We start from the raw sequence: 6532 nt of genomic DNA on the forward strand, positions 1-6532 counted from the left end.
TTTTACAATACTAACCAGCATCGCACACCAGTTGAGAAAAACGCACGTCCTTTCCGACACAGAATTAGGCCGGTGCGGCTTGACGAAATGTTTATCTGGCGTTGGTCACAGCTGCTCTGAAAGATCGGACACTGAACCGACGCATTTGAGAATATGACATGTTTTACCTTCTCCAGCTAGCTTTTTATCGGACAAATATACCAACTGTTTACTATGTCTTGATAGTTCGTTAAATATTATTCGATTTAATAAAATAAACGCACGATACGTTCTATTATTCAGCAGTATTTAAATCTTTTAAGGTATATCATGCATCATGTTATTCATCATAACACAGTTGAGAAGATACAATTTCCGTATTATCAGCCCAGGTCATCTGTGGGCCCGATTTGTGTGCTCGGTAATGTCTTGTAAATATCGATTGACTAAATTTAGGTATAACTGAAACCCGTGTTAGTAACAATTACTCTAATTTTGCATACTGTGGCTGTGAATATGTCTGCCAACTATTTTTACGTGTTTCACCATGTACATAGATACATGAGTGTTAAAAATTTAAATCAGGCTTCATATTTATTTGTTGCAAACTATTGACATCTTACATTAATTCGAATGATCATGACGAACTGCTCCGTGAAGCTGACACTAGTACAAGTTGTACAAATGTGCGCCATTCAACTAATCTCTGTGTACTGAACCAGCAAAGGAATTTTGAGAGTGTTGCTGAGTAATTATTCATTCTACTGCAGTAACTAAATAATGCACAACTATGAGCAATAAACTGTAATGAAAACTGTCCTTTTAATCTGAAACTTCCAGTAATATTATTTTGTGGTATCTTACTCTTGTTCATTTATAATCTAAGTCTCTTTTAATAGCATTACAAACGATAAATATAATTGTATTGTTTAAGCTGTGTGTAAACTACTTAAAAGAAGGCTGTCAAAAACACGAATAACCCTGCGCAGAGGGCATGTTGTACAACTTGTCAATTTTTGTGGACTTACTTGCTCTAGCAAGAGATTTTTTCCCAAACATGAATCAAATCTGAAACTTGGTTCAATGGATCGGGTGAAATCTGGTCAGCTACCAAAAACTTTACAAGTGGCAGCTTAATTTCCCCTTTAGGACTTGGAAACTTGACCTTGGAAAGCCAAATAACAACTGAATTGTGCCTGACAACCTAACAAAACTTTTCTACTTGATGGACCGAACACTGTGGTACAACGCTTCCTTTTGACACGTGTTTAACAGGACATGGCTATTTTCAAACTCTGGCCTTTCCTGATGGATCTGAGAACTTTTTAATCTGCTGAGCGCAATGGACTTCCTTGAAGTAGCGATTTTTGTTTTCTCTGCCGGTATTTTAATCAACTTTAACCATTGTAACCTTTCTGCTAATTTTTATGTGGTTGTGCATTTCTCCGTATTTGTTCTCTAAACTGTCGATTTTCTATCGCTGAGCACCTTAACTGAGCTCCCAGTTTGTGATGGTCATGGTGAAAGTGTTGGAGGAGGCATCTGTGACTGAAGGCAGTCAATTCCTTTATTTGCGTGAGAAGGTGCATATTGCGAATCATGTCCGTAGTGTTTTCTGATTGACGTCGTATTGCTCTTTATTCTATTTTATGCTGTGTTGTGCTTTATTCATTACTTTTATTTTGATGATTTTCACGCAGCACAATAATGGCTTTGCATTTTTGTTCACTTTTAGTGGCTTAACTGCTGTCAGTGTTCTTTGAGCAAACGAAAGGAGTCGAATATTCTTCCCCTCTTTTGATTCGCTTTGTAGGTACAAAGTCTGCTTCAGAGAGCTAGATTACATGGTGAGCCTACATGAAAAAACTATATGCACTGGTATGTGTGTGGCTAACAAACCATTGCCGCAGATGGCTCAGTGCCAACATATGTCAGCCTGGTGCAGACGTGGCCCGACAGGGATTACAACTAATTTGTTTGCAGAGGAATGAGAAAAGAAATGTACTTCTTTTTCTCAAATGTCTGTTTATCTCTTTGTGAACTGTTCTCGGCTCCTCACTACAACCTCAGCTCAGCTTGTTACAAGCAGTGATGAACGCAGTTGCTGGCTGAAGCAGTTGTTAGAACTCAAGAAGATGGGAACAGAACTTGAACAAGCAGCTCGGTGTCAATTTATGTGCTATAATGAGACAAACTAAAAAGCTGTGCATGTATTTTAAATGTAAACCCAGTTTTCTGTGAATATCGAGCACAGTGTATTAGCTATGGGCTGCAATATGTGACATTGTATAGGCCTTAGTTGTCTAATAGTTTGACGACTGATATTCATGCTGCGATTGTTAAAACAATGTTTTTGTTTTATTTCTTTAATTCTCAAGGCACCGATCTACGACTATCAACCACCAAGCGTGCTCTGGGCGGCTTCGATGTCACCGTCTTAACCACTCCTCTGATTCCCTGCCCTCTGTTGCTGACTTCCAACACCATCCGAAAAAACGCTGACGAGATCGATTAAACGAACATTATGCAGGCTAAGTATGAAGAAGTCCGTCGCAAGCTTTCGACTACTCGAAAAAGAGGACGTCTTAGTTGAGCAAGTAAGTTGGAAAGATTGAGATTCCAAAGAATAACTACTACGATTGAGAAAAACATAAATCCAAGTCAATGTCTACCATCTGAAAAATGTATTGTCGTCGAACTTAGGCGACGATCTGAAGACGTTCAAACTTTGGAGAAGTAATGAAACCAGCTGCATATGTTTGGACATTTAAAAAGATGATGATGTCGAGAGAAGAAAATTTGAAAAAGATAAGAGGATAAGTAGCGTCGGATGAAAATCGGCATTGAAACGAAGCTTATAAATGGCTCTGTAAACAAGCATGAAAGACTTCGGACATTTTCTGAAACAGAGGTAAAGTCGGCAAACAATGTCGAAAAGATACCGATCAGATCGCGATTTTCTCGGCCAGAGATGTACTCACCTCTCAAATCTGAAGGCAGGATAAATAAACATTCACATAATGATGTCTTTCACAGTCGAAATCTTAGAGATGAGCGGCGGTGAAATACCCCAAGTAAGGCGATCACTTGACAGAGCTGCTGGAAGATGAACCGCAGTGAAAATTTCTCGTAGTAAAACATAAGAATAACGAAGATGAGAGTAGTGAAAATAAACAATAAAATGACTTAATTTTTTTCTTGTCATTACGCAAGCATAATTTGTCTTTCTGTTAACATGTTATCACATTCGAACAATAAATGTGCTCTGCAGTCTAAACAGTCGAATTCGAATCTCCCATGGACATTTAGGCAACCGGAAGACACAGACAGACACTGTCCAGGCAGTCACACCTCGTACGTCAGCTTAGTATTGGCTGTAGCATACCGAAGCACTTTAATACTGCAGTAAGCGAGACACTTTAAAGGTGTCAGCGTAGTTTACTGTAATACTGTTTCGCTACAAACATAATTGACCTGCAATACAATAATTTATAATATTTCTAAACTAGTATTTTATTCGAACTTAACTTGGAGCATGCTGATGAAGAAACTGTCAATGATGAATTCTGAATGTAACCCATCAATAATCAGACACCTCGTATCAGAAGGAAAGACAGAGGTGCAATGTGAGATGACGATGAGGAAACATATCGGTCAAAAGAAACATGAAGCCATTTCTGATGCACGCTTTTCGAACGTAAATCAAAGCTGAGAAAACTACAGCTTCAGCAGGCAATTTGTCATATTTTAAACTATTTATGCGGTAATAACATTTTTAATATTACTAAAGAGATTTAGATTTATGTTGTCGTGCGACTTCATCATGGCATAACGTATTTAACGCACCTAAATTGTTGATAGTGTTTATAGATAGTCAAACTTAATTGTTGATTTCAACGGTGCAATTTCGGATATTTTGTCGGCCTCGGCATGAAATGTCTGAACAATACAGTGAGCTCGGGAGTAGGTGACACAGTGATCATGAAAACGACGTGGTCTGAAGAACCGGACTCCGTCGTATTTGCGATTCCGCATTCAGGGGCTTCGCAGGTCGGTCGGCTTAATTCAGGACTTGCAGTGAAAATCTGCGGCACCATGAAGCGATGTCATCTTCGGTCAGTCGGCAACGAGGTGACCAGTCCCGTTTTGAGAATACGGCGTGTGCGCTCTGGCTACGGGCCGGATGATGGTCTATAAAGAAGTGTGAAGGTCTTCAATGCAAAAGATCCTTTGGAGAAGAAATGAACCGTAGTCTTTCGCAGATACATAGCACTCGGCAGAGGATCATGGCACGAACAAGCTTCCCGCGACATGAAGACAATGTTCTCCAGCGTTGTGGAATATGAGTTCTCGAGCTCCTTTTGATGGTCGCAAACTGTGAAGGAGCGAGAGGTGATGGTCCTCCATCTGCATTATGGCTTGGTGAAGGAATATGACCGGTAATTTTCTGGACGGCCGGCGCGATGCCTCGCGGTGAAGACTCTGGCGCATGAGACACGCCGGAACCGCCAGTATCGCACCGAATGCATTGAGAACACACGGGGGCCTCGCAACAGTTTAACTCTCGAAGCCGGTGCGTTATGAGCACTTTCGTGCGCAAGGCAATTTGTTAATCGGCAGACGATAATTCTCACGTAATGCGGTCATCGGGAATACGAGAACCGCGATTTCCCTTTAATTTAGCAAATTGAACGGCGAGGTGCGGATATTTCCATCAGGTGAATACACTTTGAGCAATAACCTGTTGCTGAATTTGATGCCGCACGCCTGTAATGAAGACTGACCCACAAAGAATCTCAAAAATGCTGCAGTCCAAATGTTGCGTCAACTGGTTTTGGGAGCCAGCGTGTGATCAGGCACAGGTCAGCTCTGTGACAAACCTGTTCGCCACTGGTACAACGTGCCGCCGTAAACTGTGAGTGACCCGGCGCAGTTACCGCGATCTAATGTTTCTCAGCGTCTGGCTCGGTGTGTCGTCAGTTTTCGAGGTTAACTGAAATCGAGTGTTCGAGTGTTCTCGACACAGCAGTATTCCTTGCTGGAGTCCCACACTTTAAGTTTTCTTTGTTAACATGGAAATTTACAATTTGGTATGTCTTAGTCATAAGGAGCTCAGCCTTCATGCCGCAAACAAATATCAAAGCTGTATGAAATATTTATTTGTTGTTCACACGTCTGAAGAGGTATGCACTCTTATTTGTTTTGTTTCATGACATTCACTAGATCTATGTTATAATAAGTGGTGTGATTCAACAGCCTGGTGAAACTATGGCACGTTGTGAGCGATCTGTTGTCTAAACTTTCACTGTCTGGAATAACAAAACACTGCACAAGCTGAACTCAATCACTGAAGTAACATCTTTCTTTCTTTTAAATAAATGAAACTAAGTAATTTCTTTGGTAGCATATCTCCTTTCTTACTATTGGGCAATTGGCGATAATTACAGTCTTGTTAACACAAAAGGTACACTATATCTGTTGTAATTTACTTCAGCAGGTGGAACTTTATCTGTGCCTGAAGGAAGGAAGAGCAGAGAGGAAGGCGTAATGTCCGGACTGACTTCGTTACGGAGCGAATGAAAACTAACATAACATATGGCCTGTCTTATCGCTCTGAAAGATGAGCGTTAGTGAATCTGATAAATACTTTTACTATAGGTAACTGAAATGACAATATTTTGTAATTTCTGTGTTTAGAACATGTTGCGCATCATCGCAAGCGCCATACGGAATCAGTGCTATTCCTGTGGCATGCGTTTACTGCATGCTCCAGGCAGATAATAAGATTTGAACTGGCACTACAGGCAAGTAAGATTCGGAAAGCATCGGCCAGAGATTACGCGATAGATGACCTCCCCTCTGACGGCAGCTAACACTATCTACTATTTCTTTTATTTGATTTTAGCCTGTTAATCGAACGGTGTGCCACTGGCAGTGACCTGCTAGATGGAAAAGAGTACCAGCAAGTACTTTCTTTTTGGGGTGAAATCAGTTCTTTGGAGTTCATGAAGGTTGTGCGAAAACTCGAGTAGAAGAGGTTCAGGCGTGAGCTGCGGCAGATAATAGATCAGCGTGTACGAACTGTGTGATCATTTCGAATACCAAAATGTGCAAAATTAAAAGATTTATTTTCTTTCTCTGCTATTGTGTGAGATATGTCAGAGCAATTTGAGCTGTACCACTGAGAGAGAGAAAGTATTTGCCTGAAGAATACCATCAGAAAATAGACGAAAAATGAAATTCCACTAGGTAAGAGCAGATCATACTCTTGATGTTTGATAAACTCTTAAAATTGTTTCCCTTCTCTTTGGGCATATCATCCTAAATATACGAACTACAAGCTCAGTAAATTGTTGAATAACTTTATGTTTAATCACACTTATGTGAAAGAAAAACTTTCATCTTAATTTTCCTTTAGTCAATTTAGCAGCTTCCCCCTTTCCATAGACATCTCTTTGTCAGACTGCACACTGCTCGCAATAAATAACGCAGCAACTTTCATGCAGAGCGAGGTGATGGCATCATGCTCAGTGAAGGAGCGGCAATGCAGAAA

The sequence above is a fragment of the Puntigrus tetrazona genome, chromosome 21 (genome assembly GCF_018831695.1).
Source record: "Puntigrus tetrazona isolate hp1 chromosome 21, ASM1883169v1, whole genome shotgun sequence".
Classification (NCBI taxonomy): Eukaryota; Metazoa; Chordata; class Actinopteri; order Cypriniformes; family Cyprinidae; genus Puntigrus; species Puntigrus tetrazona.